Source organism: Suricata suricatta, chromosome 3 (assembly GCF_006229205.1).
Source record: "Suricata suricatta isolate VVHF042 chromosome 3, meerkat_22Aug2017_6uvM2_HiC, whole genome shotgun sequence".
Classification (NCBI taxonomy): domain Eukaryota; kingdom Metazoa; phylum Chordata; class Mammalia; order Carnivora; family Herpestidae; genus Suricata; species Suricata suricatta.
The window spans coordinates 74,377,906-74,393,616 of NC_043702.1; the positions used below are offsets into that span (position 1 = coordinate 74,377,906).

The 15,711-nt window shown below is 37.6% G+C and overlaps 1 long non-coding RNA gene across 1 annotated transcript; it reads left to right on the plus strand.

The window, feature by feature from the left end:
* Positions 1-1,625: 1,625 nt before the first annotated feature.
* LOC115286499 lies at positions 1,626-12,216 on the plus strand. The gene is made up of 2 exons (XR_003906091.1): positions 1,626-1,718; positions 11,796-12,216. It is a non-coding gene; the product is annotated as an uncharacterized LOC115286499 (long non-coding RNA).
* The last annotated feature ends 3,495 nt before the right edge of the window (positions 12,217-15,711 follow it).

Consider the following 15,711-nt stretch of genomic DNA (forward strand, 5'->3'; position numbering starts at 1 on the left):
ATAATATGTGTCTTAATTGTGGGTTCCATTAAGGTAAACTTATCATTGCGTTGCTCAATAATTGTTGAGTGTCTGTCCTGGGCTGCTGTTCCACACAAATGTGGAAATCTCCTGTACGGTAAATTTCTTTTCCTTCCTATAGTCGTGTAAAATTCTGCTTATAGATTTTTGAAGCTAGGTTATTAGGTACATACAATCTTAGAATTGTTGTAAATTTCTGGAGAATTAAGCCTTTCATCATTTTGTAGTGAAAATTACTTTTGATTTTAGAAATGACTTTTGTTGTTGGCATGTATTTTGTCTGAGCAAAATAGCTACTTTTTGTTTAGATAGTATTTGTTGGCTACATATATTTTCATTATTTATATCTTTCCATGTTCTTGTATATTAAATGTCTATTGTAAACAACTTACAAAATTGGAAATGTGTTTTATTACAATTAACATGTATAAATATGCAAACACAAAATAAGACTACCTGAACTTAGTAAAAAACTTGAAAAACACTGAAGATTAAAATTATTAAAAGGCAACAAGCCTAGGAATATGTCTCCTAGAGTAGCCAAGAAAAGATTAGAAAATATAGTAGTCCCCCTTTATCTGAGGAGGATACATTCCAAGACACTTCATGCATGGATGCCTGAAACTGCAGATGTAATGCCCAAGATTTCGGTATCACCCCAAAACCAGAAACCGCCAGGGAGACCGAGGCACGCATGTAAAAGCAAAGGGCAGTTTTATTACCGCTTAGGCTCGCCGGGCCTAAGTTCGGTCTCACAGCCTTCACCATCGCAGTGGATCCGCACAGAGAGCCCTGAGCAAGAGCTGAGTAGGGTTTTTACGGGGTTTGGGAAGGGGGAGTTACAAGAAATTGTGACACAGGTACAGTGATCCAATCATAATGGTACAACAGTATTGGCAGCAGCTCTAACCATACACATTGTTCAGAGCATTCGTTACTTTTAGCGGGACCCAGTCACAACATTTAGGGTATCTTTGAAATTAACCAATTACAGAGCGAGTTCAGGGTCTTGTTTGGTGACTATGGGGTTAACTTTAACACTAGGTAACAGGGTCCTATCTAAAGTTCCCATCTGCAGGTCACACCCTTAGGAATGTGGGGTGAGGTAGCTGGGCTTTCCTGATTGGATACCGCAGTGGTCTGCTTTTGCCCCCGGTAATGTATAACCACCAAATGGCCAAATGGTCCCGGAACCACTGACCTTAGGCCTTCTAGTTTAGAGGGGAAACAAAGCCTGTCATGGCGTGTTTGGTTCAGCCTTACACAGACAGTCCCAAACCCTACATATACTGTGTTTCCTACATATACATACCCATGATAAAGTTTAATTTATAAATTGGGCAAGACATTATCAACCATAAGTAATAACAGAACAATAACAGTGTACCATAATAAAATTTATGTGAATGTGTTCTTGCTCAGAATATCTTACTGTTCTGTATTCACCCTTCTTGTGCTGCTAGGAGATGATAAAATGCCTATGTGACAAAATGAAGTGAGGTGAACAATGTAGGCATAGTGACATAGTGTTAGGCTGCCACTGACCCGACAATAGTCAGGATGAGGATCATCTGCTTCCACGGTTGACTGCGGGTAAATGAAACCACAGAAGCCAAGACAGCAGATGAAGGGAGACTGCTGGAACAAGAGAGTCAGGGCTTGAAAATCCAGGCTTTAAAGCATAGCATGAAGATAAGGTAATTTAAAAAGCTTAGTACCCCCAGCAGGATAAATAATATAATTAACTGGAGAAAATAGAATAATCCAAATAAGTATATCCAAATAAATCTAAATAAGTATAAAAGATTGATATGTGATTGAAGTGAAATGTTAAGCCCTTTGAAAATGTTATTAAAGAGAATTTTATGATATAAATATTATAAATAGGATATTATAAACAATAGTTGGAATATACTAATATAAATAATTGGTTAAATAATTGGATAAGAAATACACAATTTGATTTGTAGTTTTTCTCATGCTATATTCTCCAAAAAGATTTTTTTTAAGTTTATTGTAGAGAGAGACAGAGACAGAGACAGAGACAGAGACAGAGCATGATCAGGGGAGGGACCTAGCAAGAGAGGGAGACACAGAATCTGAAGCAGACTCCAGACTCGGAGCTGTCAGCCCAGCCCATGAACCATGAGATCATGACCTGATCCAAAGTCTGATGCTTCATCGACTGAGCCGCCCAGAAGTTCCCCAAAAAGATTTTATATTAGAATGCCAACAGTAATAAGAAAATAATAGAAGTCAAAGAAAATATGAGTATTTTCTAGGCATGACAACAAAAGCAGAAAATCATAGGGTATGATAGGGAAAGATAAGGTACAATAGGCAGAGAGGAAAAGGTTAGAATCTGAGGTCCCTGGTTGGGAAAACCATGCACTTTAGAACAATGCTGGGAGTGGCTGACCACAAGCAAACTCCCTCAGGCTTAAGGTTCCTCTTTCGACACCAGGGAGCCTGGTGGCTCTGTCTGGAAAGCTTCACCTCAGGTCATGATCTTCCGGTTTGTGAGTTCCAGCCCCGTGTGAGGCTCTGTGCTTCTGTGCTGACAGCTCAGAGTCTGGAGCCTGCTTCAGATTCTGTGTGTGTGTGTGTGTGTGTGTGTGTGTGTGTGTGTGTGTGTGTGTGTCAAAAATAAAATAGTAAACATTAAAAAAAAAAAAGAATGTTAGCAGACACCTATTCCCCCTCAGTTTCCTCTAAGGAATTAGATAAAGACTTAACTAAAAATAAGTAGTATGCCATAGAACATATGACCTACAATGAATGGTATGGCCATAAAGCATCCCTCATATAATGGAAATAAGCCAATCAAAAGGGAGTGACCAGGCATTTAGAGTTACCTAGCCAGTAAGGGTAGAACCTGAGAAGAAACAAGGGAAAAGGAAAGAGGACCCCCAAAACCTATAAAATCGAATCCCTTGCCTACTGTGGTGGGTATTCACTTTTGAATGCCCCCTCTGTAAAGACAGCTTTTATACTATCATTACTTTCTGATGTTAACTCTAATAAACTTTTGCCTGCTGCCCTTTTTCTTTGGTGTTCACCTCTTAATTCTTCAAACCAGCATGACAATGAATCCAGGTACTGGGGTAAAAAAAAAAACAAAACCTCATGCAACAGAGTCAGCTAGGTGGCTCAATGGTTAAGCCTCCAACTCTTGATTTGGGCTCAAATCACGATCCCAGGATCATGAGATTTGAGGCCTTCTCAAAATAAATACATAAATAAATATTACAAAAAATGAAGCAGACAATCATAAAGGAAACTCACATAAACTATCAAGGTTGCTCTGAGAGGTATACTAGTAAGTATATTCTTTTAACATACTGTGGCCCTTGTTACAAGTAAACACAGAGCAAGCATTAACACCGAATTTAACAAAAACTGTAACTCTTCCTTCCTGGTTTGGACAATTTCAAAGAGGATGGAGAAAACAGGTGAGAATTGGGAAACCACACACATATAATGTCAACATTAGTATTATAGTAATAGTGTTTTTATATTTGACATACTATGTTACATTAGTAATGTCACATTACTTTTAGGTATATGACATAGTAATGCCACAAGTCTATGTGTTATGCTGTGCTTACCACAAGCATAGCTATCATCTGTCACCACAGAATGACATTACCATTGAATATATTTCACACCCTGTACCTTTCATTTCTGAGACCTACTCATTCCATTACTGGAAGCCTGGATCTCCGTCTACCCTTCTCCCATTTTGTCCATCTCCCACTCCCACTCTGGCAACCACCAGTTGGCTCTCTGTATTTATAGGTCTACTTCTGCTTTGCTTTTGTTTTGCTTTATAGCTTTCACATATAAGTGAAATCATATGGTATTTGTCTTTCTCTGCTTCACTTAGTATAATACCCATCCATATTACCACAAATGCAAAGATGTCATTTGTTTTATGGCTGAGTAATATTCCACAGTATGTGTGTGTCCATCTTCTTTATCCGTTCATCTATCAATGGACACTTAGGTCCGTATGTTGGCTATTATAAATAATGCTGCAGTATACATAGGGGTACATATATCTTTTCAAAATCAGCTTTGTTTTCTATCCATAAACACCTGGGAATGTAAGTCAGTAGAAAACATGGAGGCTGCTCATAAAATTTAAAATAGAAATACAAGTTATACTTGTAAGAGTTGTCATGGGAAGGCAACTGAGCGGCCACTTTGCTGTGGAGAGCTGCGAGCACTGACAACCCCCACCTGCAGACCTGGGATGACCCGAGCCATTTGAAAAGCACCAGCGGCCATTTTATTGCAGGTCAGATAACAGATCCAGGCACCACCAGGATTGACGACCCCCAATCTCAATCTGGACTGTCTCTAACTGAAATGCCTCACCATGGAATTCCAGCATCCCCCTCCCCACCGAAGTGGACAGCCAATTGAATCCTGCCACCGTCCAAAGATGCCCCTACTTGGCTATTGGCCAACCTGAGCTCAAACCCGGAACTCCTGCACCCATAAAACACCTTGCTCTCCCATACCAGGTGCGACTTCCCTGACTCCCCACTCCAGAGTCACGGAACCTCGCCCGGGAATTGCAGACTCCAATAAAGGCCTTCTTGGCTCCATAACGTGGTCTCTTTTTCCTCCCATCTCTGCCTCCATCTATTAAATCTTACAATACTGACTTTTTATCCTAAAATATAGTCAATATTTAAGTTCAGTAGAAAGTAATTCTACAATTAACTCTTTATAAAAACAGGGCAGAACACCGTGCTCTCTTGGGTGTTTCTCATACCACCTTTTATCCCTGAACTTGGGAATAGTCCAGTGTCTGAGAACGTGGCAATCCCACTTTGACCACCAGGTCTCCATTGGAAGGAGCCAGGCAGAAATGCCGGTGCTCTCTGAGGTTTGCCGCTTTCTCCAGCTTCCTCATATTCAAGAGCTAAAGATAAGAGGAAGCCATAGAGATCTTGATGCTCCATTTAAGTCCAATTTACTTCTCTCAACTTCTTTATCACCATTTCTAGGTAATCAGACCACCAGAACACAGTGTAATTTAGCAACAGCCTCATCTTACCCCTTACAAGCTCTCAAACTTCTTCATCAGTTTCTGCCTTGAAACCATCAGGACATTATCTCATTGTGAAATTTATCCCTGCATATATCATTACTATAAGAAGCTGATAATTTTCAGGCCATCCTTTTTCCTCAAGACTCAAATCCTCAGATTGCCTTCTATATCAACTCTTCTGACTCCTTCTTCCAAACCTGTACTCTCTGAACTGGTGGTCAGTAATCAGCAAACTCTACCACATCCTCAAACTCCTTTCTAAATTTTCTATTTTATGTTTTAACCAAAATACACTGAAGCCTATAATCCTCACAAGTGGGGAAGGTTTACCTCATCCACCTCTTTTATCACAAGTCCTTGAGACAGAGTAGATTGTTCTTCACCATCACTTTCCGAGCATTCTTTCTTTTCCCTATACTGTCCTCACTTTCCTATACTGTCCTCACTTTCCATCTTCTGCCAGAGCTGTCATGGCCACTTCCCCTCACTCCTTCATAATTTTAGTCCCTTGCACACGGCTGTCACTCTTTCCAACAACTCCTCTGTTTTATTCTTGGTGATTCTGATGTTCATGTGCATGGTCATTGAAATTCTCAGCCATCTCATTCTTTGCATTCTTTTCTTCTAAATATTGAGTTGTTCCCCCTCATCAAACCCTCATATTCGTAGAAACCTTGGCATTATTAATTACTATGTTCCCTCCAAAACTGTGATTCCTTGCATTTTGAATTCTTCCACCTACCAACTCCTTGCCTTCCAGCTCACACGATTTTGTTGTTCAACTCCAATAAGTGTTTAATTAAACCAAGATATAGACCTATTGATCCTAACTTCTTTTCTTTTAAAGATTTGAGGACATTCAGATGGCCAAAAGACACATGAAACGATGATCAGCATCACTCATCAGCAGGGAAATACAAATCAAAACCACTCTGAGATACCACGTCACACCAGTCAGTGTGACTAAAATGAGCAAATTAGGAGACTATAGATGTTAGTGAAGATATGGAGAAATGGGCACCCTCCTACACTGCTGGTGGGAATGTAAACTGGTGCAGCTGCTCTGGAAAACAGTGTGGAGGTTCCTCAAAAAATTAACAGAACTTCCCTATGACCCAGCAATAGCACTGCTAGGGATTTACCCAAGGGATACAGAAGTGCTGACACATAGAAGCACATGTATTCCAATGTTCATAGTGCCACTTTCAACAATAGCCAAATCATGGAAAGATGTCCATCAACTGATGAATGGATCAATAAGATGTGGTTTATCTATTCAATGGAATACTACATGGCAATGAGAGGGAATGACATCTGGCCATTTTTAGGAATGTGGATGGACCTCGAGGGTGTCATGCTAAGCGAAATAAGTCAGGCAGAGAAGGACAGATACCATATGTTTTCACTGATAAGTGGAAGAGGAGAAACTTAACAGAGGACCATGGGGGAGGGGGAGGCCGAAAAATAATTGGGGAGGGGGGAAGGCAAACCATGAGAGACTCCTAAATACTGAGAACAAACTGAGGGCTGATGGGGGAGTGGGAGAGGTGAAGGGGGGTGATGGGCATGGAGGAGGGCACTTGTGGGGATAAGCACTGGGTGTTATATGGAAACCAGCCTGACAATAAACTATAAAAGAAAAAAAAGATAAAATAAAATAAAATATGTTAAAAGCATTAAAAAAAGATTATTTGTTTATGTAAGTAATCTCTACACCCAACAAGGGGCTCAAACTTATAATCCTGAGATCAAGAGTCACATGCTCTTCCAAGTGAGCCAGCCAGGCACCCCTATCCTAACTCCTTTTCACTGGCTCCAAAACCCATCATGACACTTAGTAGGCACTCTGTGAAAGATTTTTGAATTCACGAATAAATGAATATGCATAGTATATGCCCAATTATTATCAAATGACACAATCAAGCCTGTCTCTTGTAAGCTTCCATAACACCTAAAGTCTATATCATGTCAGTTATCACCTAATTATAAAAGTTATTTTGGTCAATAGTTACCAGTTTAAACTCAAATGTAAAGACCATATTTTAAATTTATCACATTTGCCACTGTACTTTAATTACTTCTCAATTACTGCCAGGTGCTCATAAAACCTTGCATAGAGATTAAAATATTCTTTGATAACAGGGATCTAAAAGCTCCAAGACAATATAACAAATTTGATGATATTTCCCTCTCCTCCCTCTGCTATTTTAAACAAAGTCCAGTAAAAAGTAATCACGTTAGGAAATCTTTAATTCTCGGCTCTGTGTCTATGCAAAAGAAGAGTAAGTGAAGCAAAAGGAGAAAAAAAAATGCAGAAGAGGGGAAGCCAGAATTGGAATTCCTCCTGCATGAGCAGATCTTTTGGATTTACCCTCAGGTATTGTTGTTTAATTAAACATCATGTAATAGAAAGCAATATCTTGAGTTTCCTTCCAGTTAGAATATTTTATTCAATAGGGATGAGGCAATGAGGACTTCAAAGGGAATTAACACATCATATAGATTATATATAAGATATGAGCATTTTAGAAATTCAGCAACATGCTATATGACCAGAGAGATAATACTATAACCTTGAATAATCACAATGTTATAATACAAAAAAGCAAAAAGGATCCTAAGAGTTTATTTACTTCAACATAAAAAGGAGTTTCACCCATTTTGTTGCCTATTCTTGAATTTAATGCACTCCTTGCCCATAAATGTTACCTTATATCTGACCCAGTAGTTCATCACTGTAACTTACACCATCTCCTTGACAGAGATATAGAACATCTCCTCACAGGAACATTTTACTCAAAGACACATATCAAGTCACCTTTCAACCTTCTCTTCTCCAGGCTAACTATCTCAACTGCTCTATCTTTCCTTCACAGATTCTGCTTTCTTACTGTAATAATTTCTGTAAGTCCTCTCTGTTATTTCTTTCATTCTTAAATGCCTAGAAATTTAGGAATCAATAACTGGACACATTATTTCAGAGGACTTAAATGGTGTACAATATGAGAGAGAAGCAGTAAGAACCCTGACCCAAGAAACGAAAAGCCTGGATTCTAGTGCTATTTTAATTACTCATCATAGCTGCATTGGGCAAAGGACTTACCACCCTGTCTCGGGCAAAGGACTTTCTCCAAATTTTAAAAACCAGAGAAATACCCCATTTTATTTAATGGGGTCTTTGATTGGAGTAGGAAAATGCATCATGAAATGGAAAGCATTTTGTAACTATACATTTCCTGCCAACCACAGTCTAAGAGGAAGTTTTCTCCATTAAAGAAAAGCTACAGGAGGATTTCCTTATGCACTAATATCATTGAGAAAATCAAATTTCTGTTTTTTAGGAGAGTTGAAAACAATTAAATATGACTTTTTGAACCTGTTTGGCAAGGTGTATTTAATCTTTTACAATGTATACTGTGCTACTCATGTCTTTATTAGATTATAATAAGGAGCAGAGGATGATATAAAAAAATAACTAGGTAACTGCTTGTCTTGGTTTAAACTCCTTTTTTCATTCAAAATGTGACTACATTTTGACCATGTAGAATTAAACATAAATGGGTATGTATTCAGCAGGGTGCAAGGGATATTGGACAGAAAAAATTCTTCTCACATCATGAGTGTTTTGTGCCTGACTTCCTTCCCAGCATGCTAAAGATGTAATCACCAAATGTGATTTAGAAATGCATGGAGTTTGGGATTTCCTCTTAATAGTCTTCCCCATCACACATCAACACACCTACAACTACACACACACACACACACACACACATCCTTTCATGTTTACACGCTCAGTTTTTGATCAATGTTATTCAAATGAAGCATTTTCTCTTGTTTCTTTTTTTCTCCCTGACTTAAGGCATCTGAAATTTTAAAAACCCATTTTCTAAAACATAAAATATGATACTAGAAACAAAGACCCAGAATAATTTGCAAGGCCTTTGAAGTTTACTGACTTATGCAATAGAGAAAGTACAAAAGCAGTCTTCAAATATTTCTAGTCTGTACACAAAATTAGTAAAATCTGGGGCAAAACACAGAACCACCAACTTTCCATGTTGAAGACAGGAATGATTCCTAAGGGAGAGGTACCTCTTCAACTCTGCAAATTTCACCTTTTGGCCAAATACCTTGCTATCCATTTTAAAAATATCTACAATTCCAACTTCCTGCCCTAACTTACTTTTAGTGTCATGGAATTTCTTATAGTCAACTAAATAACAGTTTCCTTTAATCTTGAAGACTGAAAAGGTAAATTGAAAACAACAATGCCCCCCCACCCCCAAAATTCTACTAGGTTGTGCATAGGCAGTTATAGAAAAAATACCTCTGCATTCAGTTCTTTGGTTGCAAATGCCAGGTACTCCCTTCACACTACCTCAAGTAAAAGAGGTATATTGTGAAGATATTGTGCTCTTCCGACTACCACCTGAGAAGCAGTAATAGTTCTCAGAAAAGAAAAGTTTCAACTGAGCAGATACCCAGAAATGCATCCATTAAAAGAACTAGAGAGGGGAAGATAATAAAGCACATGTTTTATTCCAAGAGTCTCACCCCTTTACCTCTTTTTGGAAAGTTCTTTTTCCTCTCTTTGAACATCCACTTTCCTCCCAAGCAATTGTCCCCTGCTTCCTAGGCAACCTGCTTTTCAAAATCACTCTTTTTTAAAAGCACCTAATATTTCCCAACTTCAATTTTCACATTTCCACACTGGACCTAAAGATGCCTGCCTTCCAGAGGTAAGACAGAAAATCTAAATGAGGCAGTATGTGAGAAAAAAAAATCTATTGTAGTGCTTAGTGTGTAATTTATGCTCAATAAAGATCTTTATTTTTGTTATTCAATCATTAAATTAAATGTTAGTGACATAATGTGTCACTTCTCCCATGGCTATATAGATGAAGAAAAGAGTCTCTAGGAGTAGTGGATACATGAGTATCCACCTCTTGGAGTAAATATCATAAAGAACAATAATAAAAATATCCCAACAAAATATTATCAGAGGACAATACAACCTCCATGGTCAGCCACTACATTCTGTTACTTTCAACACATTCATATTGTTTCCAACAAAAATGCTCTTTCAGGGATGTCTTGATTGGCTTCGTTGGCTGAGCATCTGACTCTTGATTTTGGCTCAGGTCATGATCCCAGGAGCATGGGATTAAGCCCTGCATCAGGGCTCCCACCCCCACTCATACTCTCTCTTAAAAAATAAAATTTAAAAAAATGCTGTTCTAAATATAGGTAGCATACACCTTAACAATTTTAGTTTGATTATTTATTTATGCTTATTTAGTTATTTATGCTCAACATGTGTTTCTTCTGGGTAAAATCATAAAACTCAAAATTATGTATGACTCTTTTATTGAAGAATTTTCCCAGTGGTTCTGGACTACTGAGTCCCTGTGTAACTTCTGTTTATTTTCCTGACAATTTGTCAATATACCACACAAAGTTATGGAAATTCTTCTACATTGCATCTGACATCTTTCAATGAAATGATGGAACATCATGATCTTTGAGTCAACAGCACTCAAAAGGTAGCTAATTAGATTTTCAAATATTTAGGGTATGTAAGATTTAAAAGTCAGACATTGGGAATTATTAAAAGGAAAGAGATTGACAGTTCTGTCCACAGACTTTATTGATCACAAAATGATATTTATAAAGCCACATTAGAGAAAAGAAAGTAATATAAATATTTTGCTATGAAAAAATCCAGGGGGTTTTATATAGAATGCCAGATAAATATTAAAGGTTTTCAGCATCAAAATTCCAAAGATTAGAGTGTTCTGAAAATAAGCTATGAACACCATACTTACAAATAGATTACCCACTGGACCCATTAGTCACCACTCCTTTAAAACATGGCAAAGAAGACCAACTTCTAAAGAAAATGCATCAGGTAAGTCACCACCAGATGATTTGTTTCCTGGTGAGATGGCTATGGAAAGGATATTGAAGTAGGGAAACAAAGAGATGACTTTTTTGGAAGAGACTATGGTTTTAGAGTATCTAAAAATATCAGGAAGACTCCAAATATATTTCTAGTCTTTCTATAATTGGAATTTAAGATTTTTAAAATCTTGAAGGGAAAAAGACTTAATATTTACTCAAGTTTATTGTTATCTTCAATGATGAAAGGAAGTAAACTGAAATTTTTTTAAAGGCCACTTGTTGAGAAAATGTCTCATTTTCTAGCTTGAGCACATTTCTCCTAGGAAGAAGATTTTATATTCTCAGCTGTGCAATTCACAAATATGAATTGAACAACGTGCAATTTCAACCTTGTGGGGAAGACACAGCTTAAATGTTCTTTTTGTTTATCTATGTTAGAAGTTAAAAGTATATTTAGCAATTTCCTTGAAATTTGGCTGGACAACTTGATGAGAAGCAAAAGCCATGACCACTCTCAAATCTACATAGCTATTCTATGCCCTGGTGACTTTCTTGCAACTCTATAATAAATAGGAGTGAAAAGTGCTATTAATAATAGAATCAAAAGCCTCATATGATGTTTCATTAAGCATGAAACTAACACCTAGAAAGAACGTGAGCCATACCCATTAGATATGTGGATATAATGAAATATTTTTGGACTTGTTTAGATACTAATATTCGTAGCAATCTAAATCCAACTGAGTGTTTCAAAACATCCTCCCTCTTTCACCAATTCTAATCCTCTTTCATTTCTCATTTTTTGTTGCAGCTCAGACATCTGCCTTGTTCAGAAAGTAAGTCTTCTCTCTGTTGGTAAAGCCCAACAACAAAAGTCCATCAGGTGCAAACCACATATATGGTAGAGGACTTTCATGTAAAATATGCAAAGAACTCTTAAAACCCGACAATGAGGGGAAAAAAAACAATTAAAAGCCGAGCAAAAGATCTGAACAGACACCTCACAAAAAGATGTACAGATAATATAAACATATGAAAAGGGGCTCACTATCATATACCAGTAGGGAACTGTGAATTAAAACAGTAATATACCATTCCACATCTACTAAAATGGCTAAATTCCAGAACACTGGCAACACTACGTGCTGATGAGAAAGTGGAGCAACAGGAACTCACTTGTATTGTTGATGTGACTGCAAATTAAATGGTACAGCCACCTTGGAAGAGTTTAACCGTTTTTGTGTTTTTTTATTTGTTTGCTTTTTACAAAGCTAAACACCCTTGTACCATACTATTCAGCAATTGCATTCTATGGTATTTGCCCAAATAAGTTGACTATGTCCACACAGAAACCTTCACAAAAATAAAAATTATTTATTCATAATTTACAAAACTAGAAGCAGTAAAGATATCCTTTAGTAGGTGAATGTATATATAAACTGATACATCCAGACAATGGAATAATATTCACTGATAAAATGAAATAAGTTATCAAGTCATGAAAAGACATGATGATCCCTACATGATCCATTATCCATATTCTTAAGGAATCAGCCTGAAAGGCTCTATGCTGTATGATCAATTGCATGACCTTTTGGAAAAGGCAAAACTAGAGACTGTATAAAGATCAATGCTTTCCAGGGCATGGGATAGAAAGAATAAACAGGTGGAGCACAGGAGATTTTTAGGGCATTAAAATGGTTCTGTATGATAATTAATGGTGGATACAAGATACTATACATTTGGCAAAATCCACAGAACTGTGCAGTCAAAGTAGTGAACCCTAGCATAACTAGGGACCTTAGTCAATAATAATGTCCATTTATATCGGTTCATCAATTATAAAAAATATCCCACACCAATGCAAGATGCTAGTAATGGTAAAACTGAATGGAGAAAGTATATAGGAACTCTGTATTTTCTGTTCCGTTTTTCTGTAAACCTAAAACTACTCTTTAAAAAATAAGTCTATTAATTAAAAATAAGAAGTTAAAGACCACTAGGAAAAAGTTGAAGTAAAAAATATTAGAATTACTATGGTTTTTACGGCAAGAATAGCATAAACTAGAGGAACTTTGGGAGATTATCAACATTATCAAGATTACAAGGAATTAGGAGGGCTTTTAATAACATTTTGATTTGAACTTGATAATTTTTTAAATTTTTTAATGTGTATTTATTTTTGAGAGAGAGAAATAGAGACAGAGCGCAAGTGGAGGAAGGGCAGCAAGAGACAGAGACACAGAATCTGAAGCATTCTCCAGGCTCTGAGCTGTCTGCACAGAGGCTGATGCAGGCTGGCTTCCGTCGCCCTTCACGCGACATGTATCCTGCAGGGAGGCTGTGGCTGCATCGGAATTCATCAGCTCTCCAACACAGTCTTGTTCTAGAACCTATTCTGGAAAATAAACCCCTACATAGGACATTTTATTTTTATGTCAGAGCCATGAGAAAAGACCAAGATGAATCAAGCAATCATACTTAAAGATTCTCCATTGCTCTTTTGGGGGGATAATAGGAAAGGAAGAACTTTCCAGACCATGGAGCCAAAAATCCATGGAGAACAGTGAGCAGAATTGTAGAGCAGAGGCCCAATGAAAGATCATTGCCCACTCCAGCACAAGAGCTTTTCACAATGTTTTTCCAAATTTCAAAAGTGCTGTGACTGGGGCATCTGGGTGACTCAGTCAGTTAAGTGTCAGTCTTCGGCTCTGGTCATGATCTCATGGTTCATGAGTTCAAGCCCAGCGTCAGGTTCTGTGCTGTCAGCTAGCTCGGAGACTGGAGCCTGCTTCAGATTCTGTAACTCTCTCTCTCTCTCTCTCTCTTTCTGACCCTCCCCTGTTCATGCTATTTCTCTCTGTCTCCCAAAAGATAAATAAAAACATTTAAAAAAGTGCTGTGAGTGTGTGACTTCTCTGGGCTTTAAATTATCCAGGATGAAACCGCTTTCTCAACCTGCTTCCCAAGATGGAAATAAAGTCGGAGGATTAAGGGTTTTCTAATACCTTGAACAGTCACAATGTCTTTGTTTTAGGCTCTTGTTACTTTTGTTACTACAAATTTCCCCAAAACAGCCTTATTTAAAACTCGGTTTTATGACAGCTTCACAAGAAATCACTAGCCCCACAATTCCTGTTGAAAGTGGCTTTTTCTCCTGATTTAATTTCAGGTTGACTCAGATTTTTGTAGAATTATGCCCTTCACTTTACCACATTTTGTCCAATGGAAAGAAGAGCTGAATCCACTCAGAAATCTTAACATGGAATGTGGTATGACCATGTTTAGCATTCACCCTAAAACTGTAGACAGAAAATTTCCCAATTTTATGTTCTGATGATTAGAATTGAGAAACGATTCCTTTTCCCAATTCTCCAAGTTCTAGGATTACTGGGATCCCCATCTCCTTTCATCTCTACTTTCAGACACACCAATTCTTTTCTGATCTCAACTTTCTTATAGTGCGTTCTCAGGCTCACCTAATGACAAGCAACCCATGCTAGTAATGTATGGTTTTGAAACATTTTTGCCCAAATCCACGACCCTTTATTATACATCAACTGCCTTCCAAACTGTCTCAAACAAAAATGTTACAAAATATTTTGCCACCATATAGTACTTTACTTTTCTAGTTTCTAATAACTGTTTCTCTTCCTCCTGGTGTCCAGCAAAATCTCTGTCACATATATTTGGCATTTTTGTTACAGCAGCCCACAAGATTTAATAGCTATTTCTCAAATGGACAGTTTTGCTGCTGTAACAAATAACCCCTTAGCTCAGTGGATTGCCTCAGAAAGCATTTTATTTCTCTCACATTACATGTAAACTGTGCTTTGGCAATGACCGCTAAGTCAGTGTTCAGCTCTGCTTGGCTCTGCTGTGAGTCTTCTCATTCTTACTCAGTGTGGAGGTGGAGTCCGTTTCAGACATGTTGTTTTTATGGCAGAGGGCAAAAGCAAGAGGCTCAGATGAATTATGAAATCTCTTTCAAGGCATATTTTATATTCATTGATCATTTGTTCATATTTATTGATCAAAATGAAAGGGCAGGGAAGTATTTCCCACCAGAGGGAGGCACCAGTCACAAAGGATCAGTGGAGGGGGAAGGGAGGAAGGCAGTATAACCAGAAATACAGTCTAAGACAAACGCTCTACAGCGAAAGGCTCCTTCTAAGATTACATTTCCTGAATGAGTTACTCCTTGGATCACAATAAAAGCCCTTCAATAGGATAGAAAGAATCATAATAAGTCCTTACATTTTTTAAATTTAACTCTGGAATCCTTAGGGATAATGTGTTCAAATAATCAACATAGAGTCTGAAATAAGTTAGGTATCTCATTTCCTTCTTTCAATATTCGAACGAACTGCTTTGCCCATCCTTTCTATACTGTCTTCTTTAGATGAGATAAAAACATTTTCACATGTAAATCAGAAATTTGGGGACTGGTAATGAAAAGAGCTTTTCTAAATGACTTCCACATAATATTGGCAGGCGTTATTGTGTAAGCCAATCTGTTTATTGGCTCCTTGGAGTGTATGTACCATCTCTAAAAACTTCCTGTCATTCCTCACTTATAAAACATGTACCTGGCTCACTGGATCCTAAATGAAAACGACCCTGGTAAAAATGTTTTAAAAAGCAGGCAAGAAGTTAATTTTTAATGATATATAAAATTTTATCTCTGATCTTTAAATCATCCCTTGTATTTACCTTGTCCTAGAAAT